This window comes from Apostichopus japonicus, chromosome 8, assembly GCF_037975245.1.
Source record: "Apostichopus japonicus isolate 1M-3 chromosome 8, ASM3797524v1, whole genome shotgun sequence".
Lineage (NCBI taxonomy): Eukaryota > Metazoa > Echinodermata > Holothuroidea > Aspidochirotida > Stichopodidae > Apostichopus > Apostichopus japonicus.
The window spans coordinates 38,435,837-38,448,530 of NC_092568.1; the positions used below are offsets into that span (position 1 = coordinate 38,435,837).

Sequence of the window (12,694 nt, forward strand, 5' to 3'; positions counted from 1 at the left end):
TGTGATGCACAAATTAGGTCGATTGAGGCAATTTTAGACCACTTTAGGCTTCCCATGAGCAGCGTACGAACACTATGTTAAGAGGTTTGTTCACAAGTCGGACGAACGTGGCTAGCTTCAGACTCTCAGTGTGAGTGTGCGTGCGTGCGTCAGTCATTGGGGCAATCATATCCGGGCGTATATGCTACCATATAGCTTCTCAAGTCATATAAAAACATGCACATTATTTAGTTTAATGGGATAAGTAACCATATAGGTGGTCTAGAGTTGAACATCCAACTTTGCAAAATAAGTCTCGGGGCGGGCGGGTATAAAAAGCTTAAATTTCACCATTCTAATGTCTACGACCATATCACGTTGAATATACCGGTTCTCGTCCGATCACCGAAGTCAAGCAGCGTCGAGCCTAGTCAGTACTTGGATGGGTGACCGCCTGGGAATACTAGGTGCCGTAGACTTTTTCATTTTTCCTCACCCACAACTCCGCACCCTTTCTTTCTTTATTTCTTTTTCACTATTCTTTTATCCTGTCATTGTTATGAAAAGTCCCTCCCCCCCCCCCTCACCACCACCGTTGAAGACATTGACTTGCCATATACCACTATTGTTGTGACCTGATCATTGCAATCACAAGTTTTTCTCCAGCCCCCTTTAATTCGAGACAAGTGTATCATTAGGGCTATATCATTCCGCATGCATGCATGCACGCACGCACGAGTGTTCTCCCTCAGGAAAAGTGCCGAAAAGAAACGGGAGAACATCTTTCTTGATATGTTCTCAAACAAAATCTCTCGTTTTTTGTGGCTTGGATGTCGGAGTACACAAAAGGAAGTAAATGTGATGCACAAATTAGGTCGATTGAGGCAATTTTAGACCACTTTAGGCTTCCCATGAGCAGCGTACGAACACTATGTTAAGAGGTTTGTTCACAAGTCGGACGAACGTGGCTAGCTTCAGACTCTCAGTGTGAGTGTGCGTGCGTGCGTCAGTCATTGGGGCAATCATATCCGGGCGTATATGCTACCATATAGCTTCTCAAGTCATATAAAAACATGCACATTATTTAGTTTAATGGGATAAGTAACCATATAGGTGGTCTAGAGTTGAACATCCAACTTTGCAAAATAAGTCTCGGGGCGGGCGGGTATAAAAAGCTTAAATTTCACCATTCTAATGTCTACGACCATATCACGTTGAATATACCGGTTCTCGTCCGATCACCGAAGTCAAGCAGCGTCGAGCCTAGTCAGTACTTGGATGGGTGACCGCCTGGGAATACTAGGTGCCGTAGACTTTTTCATTTTTCCTCACCCACAACTCCGCACCCTTTCTTTCTTTATTTCTTTTTCACTATTCTTTTATCCTGTCATTGTTATGAAAAGTCCCTCCCCCCCCCCCTCACCACCACCGTTGAAGACATTGACTTGCCATATACCACTATTGTTGTGACCTGATCATTGCAATCACAAGTTTTTCTCCAGCCCCCTTTAATTCGAGACAAGTGTATCATTAGGGCTATATCATTCCGCATGCATGCACGCACGCACGAGTGTTCTCCCTCAGGAAAAGTGCCGAAAAGAAACGGGAGAACATCTTTCTTGATATGTTCTCAAACAAAATCTCTCGTTTTTTGTGGCTTGGATGTCGGAGTACACAAAAGGAAGTAAATGTGATGCACAAATTAGGTCGATTGAGGCAATTTTAGACCACTTTAGGCTTCCCATGAGCAGCGTACGAACACTATGTTAAGAGGTTTGTTCACAAGTCGGACGAACGTGGCTAGCTTCAGACTCTCAGTGTGAGTGTGCGTGCGTGCGTCAGTCATTGGGGCAATCATATCCGGGCGTATATGCTACCATATAGCTTCTCAAGTCATATAAAAACATGCACATTATTTAGTTTAATGGGATAAGTAACCATATAGGTGGTCTAGAGTTGAACATCCAACTTTGCAAAATAAGTCTCGGGGCGGGCGGGTATAAAAAGCTTAAATTTCACCATTCTAATGTCTACGACCATATCACGTTGAATATACCGGTTCTCGTCCGATCACCGAAGTCAAGCAGCGTCGAGCCTAGTCAGTACTTGGATGGGTGACCGCCTGGGAATACTAGGTGCCGTAGACTTTTTCATTTTTCCTCACCCACAACTCCGCACCCTTTCTTTCTTTATTTCTTTTTCACTATTCTTTTATCCTGTCATTGTTATGAAAAGTCCCTCCCCCCCCCCCCTCACCACCACCGTTGAAGACATTGACTTGCCATATACCACTATTGTTGTGACCTGATCATTGCAATCACAAGTTTTTCTCCAGCCCCCTTTAATTCGAGACAAGTGTATCATTAGGGCTATATCATTCCGCATGCATGCATGCACGCACGCACGAGTGTTCTCCCTCAGGAAAAGTGCCGAAAAGAAACGGGAGAACATCTTTCTTGATATGTTCTCAAACAAAATCTCTCGTTTTTTGTGGCTTGGATGTCGGAGTACACAAAAGGAAGTAAATGTGATGCACAAATTAGGTCGATTGAGGCAATTTTAGACCACTTTAGGCTTCCCATGAGCAGCGTACGAACACTATGTTAAGAGGTTTGTTCACAAGTCGGACGAACGTGGCTAGCTTCAGACTCTCAGTGTGAGTGTGCGTGCGTGCGTCAGTCATTGGGGCAATCATATCCGGGCGTATATGCTACCATATAGCTTCTCAAGTCATATAAAAACATGCACATTATTTAGTTTAATGGGATAAGTAACCATATAGGTGGTCTAGAGTTGAACATCCAACTTTGCAAAATAAGTCTCGGGGCGGGCGGGTATAAAAAGCTTAAATTTCACCATTCTAATGTCTACGACCATATCACGTTGAATATACCGGTTCTCGTCCGATCACCGAAGTCAAGCAGCGTCGAGCCTAGTCAGTACTTGGATGGGTGACCGCCTGGGAATACTAGGTGCCGTAGACTTTTTCATTTTTCCTCACCCACAACTCCGCACCCTTTCTTTCTTTATTTCTTTTTCACTATTCTTTTATCCTGTCATTGTTATGAAAAGTCCCTCCCCCCCCCCTCACCACCACCGTTGAAGACATTGACTTGCCATATACCACTATTGTTGTGACCTGATCATTGCAATCACAAGTTTTTCTCCAGCCCCCTTTAATTCGAGACAAGTGTATCATTAGGGCTATATCATTCCGCATGCATGCATGCACGCACGCACGAGTGTTCTCCTCAGGAAAAGTGCCGAAAAGAAACGGGAGAACATCTTTCTTGATATGTTCTCAAACAAAATCTCTCGTTTTTTGTGGCTTGGATGTCGGAGTACACAAAAGGAAGTAAATGTGATGCACAAATTAGGTCGATTGAGGCAATTTTAGACCACTTTAGGCTTCCCATGAGCAGCGTACGAACACTATGTTAAGAGGTTTGTTCACAAGTCGGACGAACGTGGCTAGCTTCAGACTCTCAGTGTGAGTGTGCGTGCGTGCGTCAGTCATTGGGGCAATCATATCCGGGCGTATATGCTACCATATAGCTTCTCAAGTCATATAAAAACATGCACATTATTTAGTTTAATGGGATAAGTAACCATATAGGTGGTCTAGAGTTGAACATCCAACTTTGCAAAATAAGTCTCGGGGCGGGCGGGTATAAAAAGCTTAAATTTCACCATTCTAATGTCTACGACCATATCACGTTGAATATACCGGTTCTCGTCCGATCACCGAAGTCAAGCAGCGTCGAGCCTAGTCAGTACTTGGATGGGTGACCGCCTGGGAATACTAGGTGCCGTAGACTTTTTCATTTTTCCTCACCCACAACTCCGCACCCTTTCTTTCTTTATTTCTTTTTCACTATTCTTTTATCCTGTCATTGTTATGAAAAGTCCCTCCCCCCCCCCCTCACCACCACCGTTGAAGACATTGACTTGCCATATACCACTATTGTTGTGACCTGATCATTGCAATCACAAGTTTTTCTCCAGCCCCCTTTAATTCGAGACAAGTGTATCATTAGGGCTATATCATTCCGCATGCATGCACGCACGCACGAGTGTTCTCCCTCAGGAAAAGTGCCGAAAAGAAACGGGAGAACATCTTTCTTGATATGTTCTCAAACAAAATCTCTCGTTTTTTGTGGCTTGGATGTCGGAGTACACAAAAGGAAGTAAATGTGATGCACAAATTAGGTCGATTGAGGCAATTTTAGACCACTTTAGGCTTCCCATGAGCAGCGTACGAACACTATGTTAAGAGGTTTGTTCACAAGTCGGACGAACGTGGCTAGCTTCAGACTCTCAGTGTGAGTGTGCGTGCGTGCGTCAGTCATTGGGGCAATCATATCCGGGCGTATATGCTACCATATAGCTTCTCAAGTCATATAAAAACATGCACATTATTTAGTTTAATGGGATAAGTAACCATATAGGTGGTCTAGAGTTGAACATCCAACTTTGCAAAATAAGTCTCGGGGCGGGCGGGTATAAAAAGCTTAAATTTCACCATTCTAATGTCTACGACCATATCACGTTGAATATACCGGTTCTCGTCCGATCACCGAAGTCAAGCAGCGTCGAGCCTAGTCAGTACTTGGATGGGTGACCGCCTGGGAATACTAGGTGCCGTAGACTTTTTCATTTTTCCTCACCCACAACTCCGCACCCTTTCTTTCTTTATTTCTTTTTCACTATTCTTTTATCCTGTCATTGTTATGAAAAGTCCCTCCCCCCCCCCCCTCACCACCACCGTTGAAGACATTGACTTGCCATATACCACTATTGTTGTGACCTGATCATTGCAATCACAAGTTTTTCTCCAGCCCCCTTTAATTCGAGACAAGTGTATCATTAGGGCTATATCATTCCGCATGCATGCATGCACGCACGCACGAGTGTTCTCCCTCAGGAAAAGTGCCGAAAAGAAACGGGAGAACATCTTTCTTGATATGTTCTCAAACAAAATCTCTCGTTTTTTGTGGCTTGGATGTCGGAGTACACAAAAGGAAGTAAATGTGATGCACAAATTAGGTCGATTGAGGCAATTTTAGACCACTTTAGGCTTCCCATGAGCAGCGTACGAACACTATGTTAAGAGGTTTGTTCACAAGTCGGACGAACGTGGCTAGCTTCAGACTCTCAGTGTGAGTGTGCGTGCGTGCGTCAGTCATTGGGGCAATCATATCCGGGCGTATATGCTACCATATAGCTTCTCAAGTCATATAAAAACATGCACATTATTTAGTTTAATGGGATAAGTAACCATATAGGTGGTCTAGAGTTGAACATCCAACTTTGCAAAATAAGTCTCGGGGCGGGCGGGTATAAAAAGCTTAAATTTCACCATTCTAATGTCTACGACCATATCACGTTGAATATACCGGTTCTCGTCCGATCACCGAAGTCAAGCAGCGTCGAGCCTAGTCAGTACTTGGATGGGTGACCGCCTGGGAATACTAGGTGCCGTAGACTTTTTCATTTTTCCTCACCCACAACTCCGCACCCTTTCTTTCTTTATTTCTTTTTCACTATTCTTTTATCCTGTCATTGTTATGAAAAGTCCCTCCCCCCCCCCCTCACCACCACCGTTGAAGACATTGACTTGCCATATACCACTATTGTTGTGACCTGATCATTGCAATCACAAGTTTTTCTCCAGCCCCCTTTAATTCGAGACAAGTGTATCATTAGGGCTATATCATTCCGCATGCATGCATGCACGCACGCACGAGTGTTCTCCCTCAGGAAAAGTGCCGAAAAGAAACGGGAGAACATCTTTCTTGATATGTTCTCAAACAAAATCTCTCGTTTTTTGTGGCTTGGATGTCGGAGTACACAAAAGGAAGTAAATGTGATGCACAAATTAGGTCGATTGAGGCAATTTTAGACCACTTTAGGCTTCCCATGAGCAGCGTACGAACACTATGTTAAGAGGTTTGTTCACAAGTCGGACGAACGTGGCTAGCTTCAGACTCTCAGTGTGAGTGTGCGTGCGTGCGTCAGTCATTGGGGCAATCATATCCGGGCGTATATGCTACCATATAGCTTCTCAAGTCATATAAAAACATGCACATTATTTAGTTTAATGGGATAAGTAACCATATAGGTGGTCTAGAGTTGAACATCCAACTTTGCAAAATAAGTCTCGGGCGGGCGGGTATAAAAAGCTTAAATTTCACCATTCTAATGTCTACGACCATATCACGTTGAATATACCGGTTCTCGTCCGATCACCGAAGTCAAGCAGCGTCGAGCCTAGTCAGTACTTGGATGGGTGACCGCCTGGGAATACTAGGTGCCGTAGACTTTTTCATTTTTCCTCACCCACAACTCCGCACCCTTTCTTTCTTTATTTCTTTTTCACTATTCTTTTATCCTGTCATTGTTATGAAAAGTCCCTCCCCCCCCCCCTCACCACCACCGTTGAAGACATTGACTTGCCATATACCACTATTGTTGTGACCTGATCATTGCAATCACAAGTTTTTCTCCAGCCCCCTTTAATTCGAGACAAGTGTATCATTAGGGCTATATCATTCGCATGCATGCATGCACGCACGCACGAGTGTTCTCCCTCAGGAAAAGTGCCGAAAAGAAACGGGAGAACATCTTTCTTGATATGTTCTCAAACAAAATCTCTCGTTTTTTGTGGCTTGGATGTCGGAGTACACAAAAGGAAGTAAATGTGATGCACAAATTAGGTCGATTGAGGCAATTTTAGACCACTTTAGGCTTCCCATGAGCAGCGTACGAACACTATGTTAAGAGGTTTGTTCACAAGTCGGACGAACGTGGCTAGCTTCAGACTCTCAGTGTGAGTGTGCGTGCGTGCGTCAGTCATTGGGGCAATCATATCCGGGCGTATATGCTACCATATAGCTTCTCAAGTCATATAAAAACATGCACATTATTTAGTTTAATGGGATAAGTAACCATATAGGTGGTCTAGAGTTGAACATCCAACTTTGCAAAATAAGTCTCGGGGCGGGCGGGTATAAAAAGCTTAAATTTCACCATTCTAATGTCTACGACCATATCACGTTGAATATACCGGTTCTCGTCCGATCACCGAAGTCAAGCAGCGTCGAGCCTAGTCAGTACTTGGATGGGTGACCGCCTGGGAATACTAGGTGCCGTAGACTTTTTCATTTTTCCTCACCCACAACTCCGCACCCTTTCTTTCTTTATTTCTTTTTCACTATTCTTTTATCCTGTCATTGTTATGAAAAGTCCCTCCCCCCCCCCCTCACCACCACCGTTGAAGACATTGACTTGCCATATACCACTATTGTTGTGACCTGATCATTGCAATCACAAGTTTTTCTCCAGCCCCCTTTAATTCGAGACAAGTGTATCATTAGGGCTATATCATTCCGCATGCATGCATGCACGCACGCACGAGTGTTCTCCCTCAGGAAAAGTGCCGAAAAGAAACGGGAGAACATCTTTCTTGATATGTTCTCAAACAAAATCTCTCGTTTTTTGTGGCTTGGATGTCGGAGTACACAAAAGGAAGTAAATGTGATGCACAAATTAGGTCGATTGAGGCAATTTTAGACCACTTTAGGCTTCCCATGAGCAGCGTACGAACACTATGTTAAGAGGTTTGTTCACAAGTCGGACGAACGTGGCTAGCTTCAGACTCTCAGTGTGAGTGTGCGTGCGTGCGTCAGTCATTGGGGCAATCATATCCGGGCGTATATGCTACCATATAGCTTCTCAAGTCATATAAAAACATGCACATTATTTAGTTTAATGGGATAAGTAACCATATAGGTGGTCTAGAGTTGAACATCCAACTTTGCAAAATAAGTCTCGGGGCGGGCGGGTATAAAAAGCTTAAATTTCACCATTCTAATGTCTACGACCATATCACGTTGAATATACCGGTTCTCGTCCGATCACCGAAGTCAAGCAGCGTCGAGCCTAGTCAGTACTTGGATGGGTGACCGCCTGGGAATACTAGGTGCCGTAGACTTTTTCATTTTTCCTCACCCACAACTCCGCACCCTTTCTTTCTTTATTTCTTTTTCACTATTCTTTTATCCTGTCATTGTTATGAAAAGTCCCTCCCCCCCCCCTCACCACCACCGTTGAAGACATTGACTTGCCATATACCACTATTGTTGTGACCTGATCATTGCAATCACAAGTTTTTCTCCAGCCCCCTTTAATTCGAGACAAGTGTATCATTAGGGCTATATCATTCCGCATGCATGCATGCACGCACGCACGAGTGTTCTCCCTCAGGAAAAGTGCCGAAAAGAAACGGGAGAACATCTTTCTTGATATGTTCTCAAACAAAATCTCTCGTTTTTTGTGGCTTGGATGTCGGAGTACACAAAAGGAAGTAAATGTGATGCACAAATTAGGTCGATTGAGGCAATTTTAGACCACTTTAGGCTTCCCATGAGCAGCGTACGAACACTATGTTAAGAGGTTTGTTCACAAGTCGGACGAACGTGGCTAGCTTCAGACTCTCAGTGTGAGTGTGCGTGCGTGCGTCAGTCATTGGGGCAATCATATCCGGGCGTATATGCTACCATATAGCTTCTCAAGTCATATAAAAACATGCACATTATTTAGTTTAATGGGATAAGTAACCATATAGGTGGTCTAGAGTTGAACATCCAACTTTGCAAAATAAGTCTCGGGGCGGGCGGGTATAAAAAGCTTAAATTTCACCATTCTAATGTCTACGACCATATCACGTTGAATATACCGGTTCTCGTCCGATCACCGAAGTCAAGCAGCGTCGAGCCTAGTCAGTACTTGGATGGGTGACCGCCTGGGAATACTAGGTGCCGTAGACTTTTTCATTTTTCCTCACCCACAACTCCGCACCCTTTCTTTCTTTATTTCTTTTTCACTATTCTTTTATCCTGTCATTGTTATGAAAAGTCCCTCCCCCCCCCCTCACCACCACCGTTGAAGACATTGACTTGCCATATACCACTATTGTTGTGACCTGATCATTGCAATCACAAGTTTTTCTCCAGCCCCCTTTAATTCGAGACAAGTGTATCATTAGGGCTATATCATTCCGCATGCATGCATGCACGCACGCACGAGTGTTCTCCCTCAGGAAAAGTGCCGAAAAGAAACGGGAGAACATCTTTCTTGATATGTTCTCAAACAAAATCTCTCGTTTTTTGTGGCTTGGATGTCGGAGTACACAAAAGGAAGTAAATGTGATGCACAAATTAGGTCGATTGAGGCAATTTTAGACCACTTTAGGCTTCCCATGAGCAGCGTACGAACACTATGTTAAGAGGTTTGTTCACAAGTCGGACGAACGTGGCTAGCTTCAGACTCTCAGTGTGAGTGTGCGTGCGTGCGTCAGTCATTGGGGCAATCATATCCGGGCGTATATGCTACCATATAGCTTCTCAAGTCATATAAAAACATGCACATTATTTAGTTTAATGGGATAAGTAACCATATAGGTGGTCTAGAGTTGAACATCCAACTTTGCAAAATAAGTCTCGGGGCGGGCGGGTATAAAAAGCTTAAATTTCACCATTCTAATGTCTACGACCATATCACGTTGAATATACCGGTTCTCGTCCGATCACCGAAGTCAAGCAGCGTCGAGCCTAGTCAGTACTTGGATGGGTGACCGCCTGGGAATACTAGGTGCCGTAGACTTTTTCATTTTTCCTCACCCACAACTCCGCACCCTTTCTTTCTTTATTTCTTTTTCACTATTCTTTATCCTGTCATTGTTATGAAAAGTCCTCCCCCCCCCCCCCTCACCACCACCGTTGAAGACATTGACTTGCCTATACCACTATTGTTGTGACCTGATCATTGCAATCACAAGTTTTCTCCAGCCCCCTTTAATTCGAGACAAGTGTATCATTAGGGCTATATCATTCCGCATGCATGCATGCACGCACGCACGAGTGTTCTCCCTCAGAAAAGTGCCGAAAAGAAACGGGAGAACATCTTTCTTGATATGTTCTCAAACAAAATCTCTCGTTTTTTGTGGCTTGGATGTCGGAGTACACAAAAGGAAGTAAATGTGATGCACAAATTAGGTCGATTGAGGCAATTTTAGACCACTTTAGGCTTCCCATGAGCAGCGTACGAACACTATGTTAAGAGGTTTGTTCACAAGTCGGACGAACGTGGCTAGCTTCAGACTCTCAGTGTGAGTGTGCGTGCGTGCGTCAGTCATTGGGGCAATCATATCCGGGCGTATATGCTACCATATAGCTTCTCAAGTCATATAAAAACATGCACATTATTTAGTTTAATGGGATAAGTAACCATATAGGTGGTCTAGAGTTGAACATCCAACTTTGCAAAATAAGTCTCGGGGCGGGCGGGTATAAAAAGCTTAAATTTCACCATTCTAATGTCTACGACCATATCACGTTGAATATACCGGTTCTCGTCCGATCACCGAAGTCAAGCAGCGTCGAGCCTAGTCAGTACTTGGATGGGTGACCGCCTGGGAATACTAGGTGCCGTAGACTTTTTTCATTTTTCCTCACCCACAACTCCGCACCCTTTCTTTCTTTATTTCTTTTTCACTATTCTTTTATCCTGTCATTGTTATGAAAAGTCCCCTCCCCCCCCCCCTCACCACCACCGTTGAAGACATTGACTTGCCATATACCACAATTGTTGTGACCTGATCATTGCAATCACAAGTTTTTCTCCAGCCCCCTTTAATTCGAGACAAGTGTATCATTAGGGCTATATCATTCCGCATGCATGCATGCACGCACGCACGAGTGTTCTCCCTCAGGAAAAAGTGCCGAAAAGAAACGGGAGAACATCTTTCTTGATATGTTCTCAAACAAAATCTCTCGTTTTTTGTGGCTTGGATGTCGGAGTACACAAAAGGAAGTAAATGTGATGCACAAATTAGGTCGATTGAGGCAATTTTAGACCACTTTAGGCTTCCCATGAGCAGCGTACGAACACTATGTTAAGAGGTTTGTTCACAAGTCGGACGAACGTGGCTAGCTTCAGACTCTCAGTGTGAGTGTGCGTGCGTGCGTCAGTCATTGGGGCAATCATATCCGGGCGTATATGCTACCATATAGCTTCTCAAGTCATATAAAAACATGCACATTATTTAGTTTAATGGGATAAGTAACCATATAGGTGGTCTAGAGTTGAACATCCAACTTTGCAAAATAAGTCTCGGGGCGGGCGGGTATAAAAAGCTTAAATTTCACCATTCTAATGTCTACGACCATATCACGTTGAATATACCGGTTCTCGTCCGATCACCGAAGTCAAGCAGCGTCGAGCCTAGTCAGTACTTGGATGGGTGACCGCCTGGAATACTAGGTGCCGTAGACTTTTTCATTTTTCCTCACCCACAACTCCGCACCCTTTCTTTCTTTATTTCTTTTTCACTATTCTTTTATCCTGTCATTGTTATGAAAAGTCCCTCCCCCCCCCCCCCTCACCACCACCGTTGAAGACATTGACTTGCCATATACCACTATTGTTGTGACCTGATCATTGCAATCACAAGTTTTTCTCCAGCCCCCTTTAATTCGAGACAAGTGTATCATTAGGGCTATATCATTCCGCATGCATGCACGCACGCACGCACGAGTGTTCTCCCTCAGGAAAAGTGCCGAAAAGAAACGGGAGAACATCTTTCTTGATATGTTCTCAAACAAAATCTCTCGTTTTTTGTGGCTTGGATGTCGGAGTACACAAAAGGAAGTAAATGTGATGCACAAATTAGGTCGATTGAGGCAATTTTAGACCACTTTAGGCTTCCCATGAGCAGCGTACGAACACTATGTTAAGAGGTTTGTTCACAAGTCGGACGAACGTGGCTAGCTTCAGACTCTCAGTGTGAGTGTGCGTGCGTGCGTCAGTCATTGGGGCAATCATATCCGGGCGTATATGCTACCATATAGCTTCTCAAGTCATATAAAAACATGCACATTATTTAGTTTAATGGGATAAGTAACCATATAGGTGGTCTAGAGTTGAACATCCAACTTTGCAAAATAAGTCTCGGGGCGGGCGGGTATAAAAAGCTTAAATTTCACCATTCTAATGTCTACGACCATATCACGTTGAATATACCGGTTCTCGTCCGATCACCGAAGTCAAGCAGCGTCGAGCCTAGTCAGTACTTGGATGGGTGACCGCCTGGGAATACTAGGTGCCGTAGACTTTTTCATTTTTTCCTCACCCACAACTCCGCACCCTTTCTTTCTTTATTTCTTTTTCACTATCTTTTTATCCTGTCATTGTTATGAAAAGTCCCTCCCCCCCCCCCTCACCACCACCGTTGAAGACATTGACTTGCCATATACCACTATTGTTGTGACCTGATCATTGCAATCACAAGTTTTTCTCCAGCCCCCTTTAATTCGAGACAAGTGTATCATTAGGGCTATATCATTCCGCATGCATGCACGCACGCACGAGTGTTCTCCCTCAGGAAAAGTGCCGAAAAGAAACGGGAGAACATCTTTCTTGATATGTTCTCAAACAAAATCTCTCGTTTTTTGTGGCTTGGATGTCGGAGTACACAAAAGGAAGTAAATGTGATGCACAAATTAGGTCGATTGAGGCAATTTTAGACCACTTTAGGCTTCCCATGAGCAGCGTACGAACACTATGTTAAGAGGTTTGTTCACAAGTCGGACGAACGTGGCTAGCTTCAGACTCTCAGTGTGAGTGTGCGTGCGTGCGTCAGTCATTGGGGCAATCA

At 44.1% G+C, this 12,694-nt stretch overlaps 15 non-coding genes across 15 annotated transcripts; all 15 read left to right on the top strand.

Moving 5' to 3' along the window:
• The first annotated feature begins 339 nt into the window (after positions 1 to 339).
• Positions 340 to 458, top strand: LOC139972615 (5S ribosomal RNA). Its single transcript, XR_011795020.1, has one exon. It is a non-coding gene; the product is annotated as a 5S ribosomal RNA (ribosomal RNA).
• Positions 459 to 1,175: 717 nt separating this feature from the next.
• On the top strand, positions 1,176 to 1,294 carry LOC139972616 (5S ribosomal RNA). The gene has a single exon (XR_011795021.1). It is a non-coding gene; the product is annotated as a 5S ribosomal RNA (ribosomal RNA).
• A 713-nt stretch (positions 1,295 to 2,007) lies between these two features.
• Positions 2,008 to 2,126, top strand: LOC139972617 (5S ribosomal RNA). The gene has a single exon (XR_011795022.1). It is a non-coding gene; the product is annotated as a 5S ribosomal RNA (ribosomal RNA).
• A 718-nt stretch (positions 2,127 to 2,844) lies between these two features.
• On the top strand, positions 2,845 to 2,963 carry LOC139972618 (5S ribosomal RNA). The gene has a single exon (XR_011795023.1). It is a non-coding gene; the product is annotated as a 5S ribosomal RNA (ribosomal RNA).
• A 715-nt stretch (positions 2,964 to 3,678) lies between these two features.
• Positions 3,679 to 3,797, top strand: LOC139972620 (5S ribosomal RNA). Its single transcript, XR_011795024.1, has one exon. It is a non-coding gene; the product is annotated as a 5S ribosomal RNA (ribosomal RNA).
• Positions 3,798 to 4,510: 713 nt separating this feature from the next.
• LOC139972621 (5S ribosomal RNA) lies at positions 4,511 to 4,629 on the top strand. The gene has a single exon (XR_011795025.1). It is a non-coding gene; the product is annotated as a 5S ribosomal RNA (ribosomal RNA).
• Positions 4,630 to 5,347: 718 nt separating this feature from the next.
• Positions 5,348 to 5,466, top strand: LOC139972622 (5S ribosomal RNA). The gene has a single exon (XR_011795026.1). It is a non-coding gene; the product is annotated as a 5S ribosomal RNA (ribosomal RNA).
• Positions 5,467 to 6,182: 716 nt separating this feature from the next.
• Positions 6,183 to 6,301, top strand: LOC139972624 (5S ribosomal RNA). Its single transcript, XR_011795028.1, has one exon. It is a non-coding gene; the product is annotated as a 5S ribosomal RNA (ribosomal RNA).
• A 716-nt stretch (positions 6,302 to 7,017) lies between these two features.
• LOC139972625 (5S ribosomal RNA) lies at positions 7,018 to 7,136 on the top strand. The gene has a single exon (XR_011795030.1). It is a non-coding gene; the product is annotated as a 5S ribosomal RNA (ribosomal RNA).
• Positions 7,137 to 7,853: 717 nt separating this feature from the next.
• LOC139972626 (5S ribosomal RNA) lies at positions 7,854 to 7,972 on the top strand. The gene has a single exon (XR_011795031.1). It is a non-coding gene; the product is annotated as a 5S ribosomal RNA (ribosomal RNA).
• A 716-nt stretch (positions 7,973 to 8,688) lies between these two features.
• LOC139972627 (5S ribosomal RNA) lies at positions 8,689 to 8,807 on the top strand. Its single transcript, XR_011795032.1, has one exon. It is a non-coding gene; the product is annotated as a 5S ribosomal RNA (ribosomal RNA).
• Positions 8,808 to 9,523: 716 nt separating this feature from the next.
• LOC139972628 (5S ribosomal RNA) lies at positions 9,524 to 9,642 on the top strand. The gene has a single exon (XR_011795033.1). It is a non-coding gene; the product is annotated as a 5S ribosomal RNA (ribosomal RNA).
• Positions 9,643 to 10,356: 714 nt separating this feature from the next.
• LOC139972629 (5S ribosomal RNA) lies at positions 10,357 to 10,475 on the top strand. Its single transcript, XR_011795034.1, has one exon. It is a non-coding gene; the product is annotated as a 5S ribosomal RNA (ribosomal RNA).
• Positions 10,476 to 11,195: 720 nt separating this feature from the next.
• Positions 11,196 to 11,313, top strand: LOC139972663 (5S ribosomal RNA). Its single transcript, XR_011795071.1, has one exon. It is a non-coding gene; the product is annotated as a 5S ribosomal RNA (ribosomal RNA).
• A 719-nt stretch (positions 11,314 to 12,032) lies between these two features.
• Positions 12,033 to 12,151, top strand: LOC139972631 (5S ribosomal RNA). The gene has a single exon (XR_011795035.1). It is a non-coding gene; the product is annotated as a 5S ribosomal RNA (ribosomal RNA).
• Positions 12,152 to 12,694: the final 543 nt, after the last annotated feature.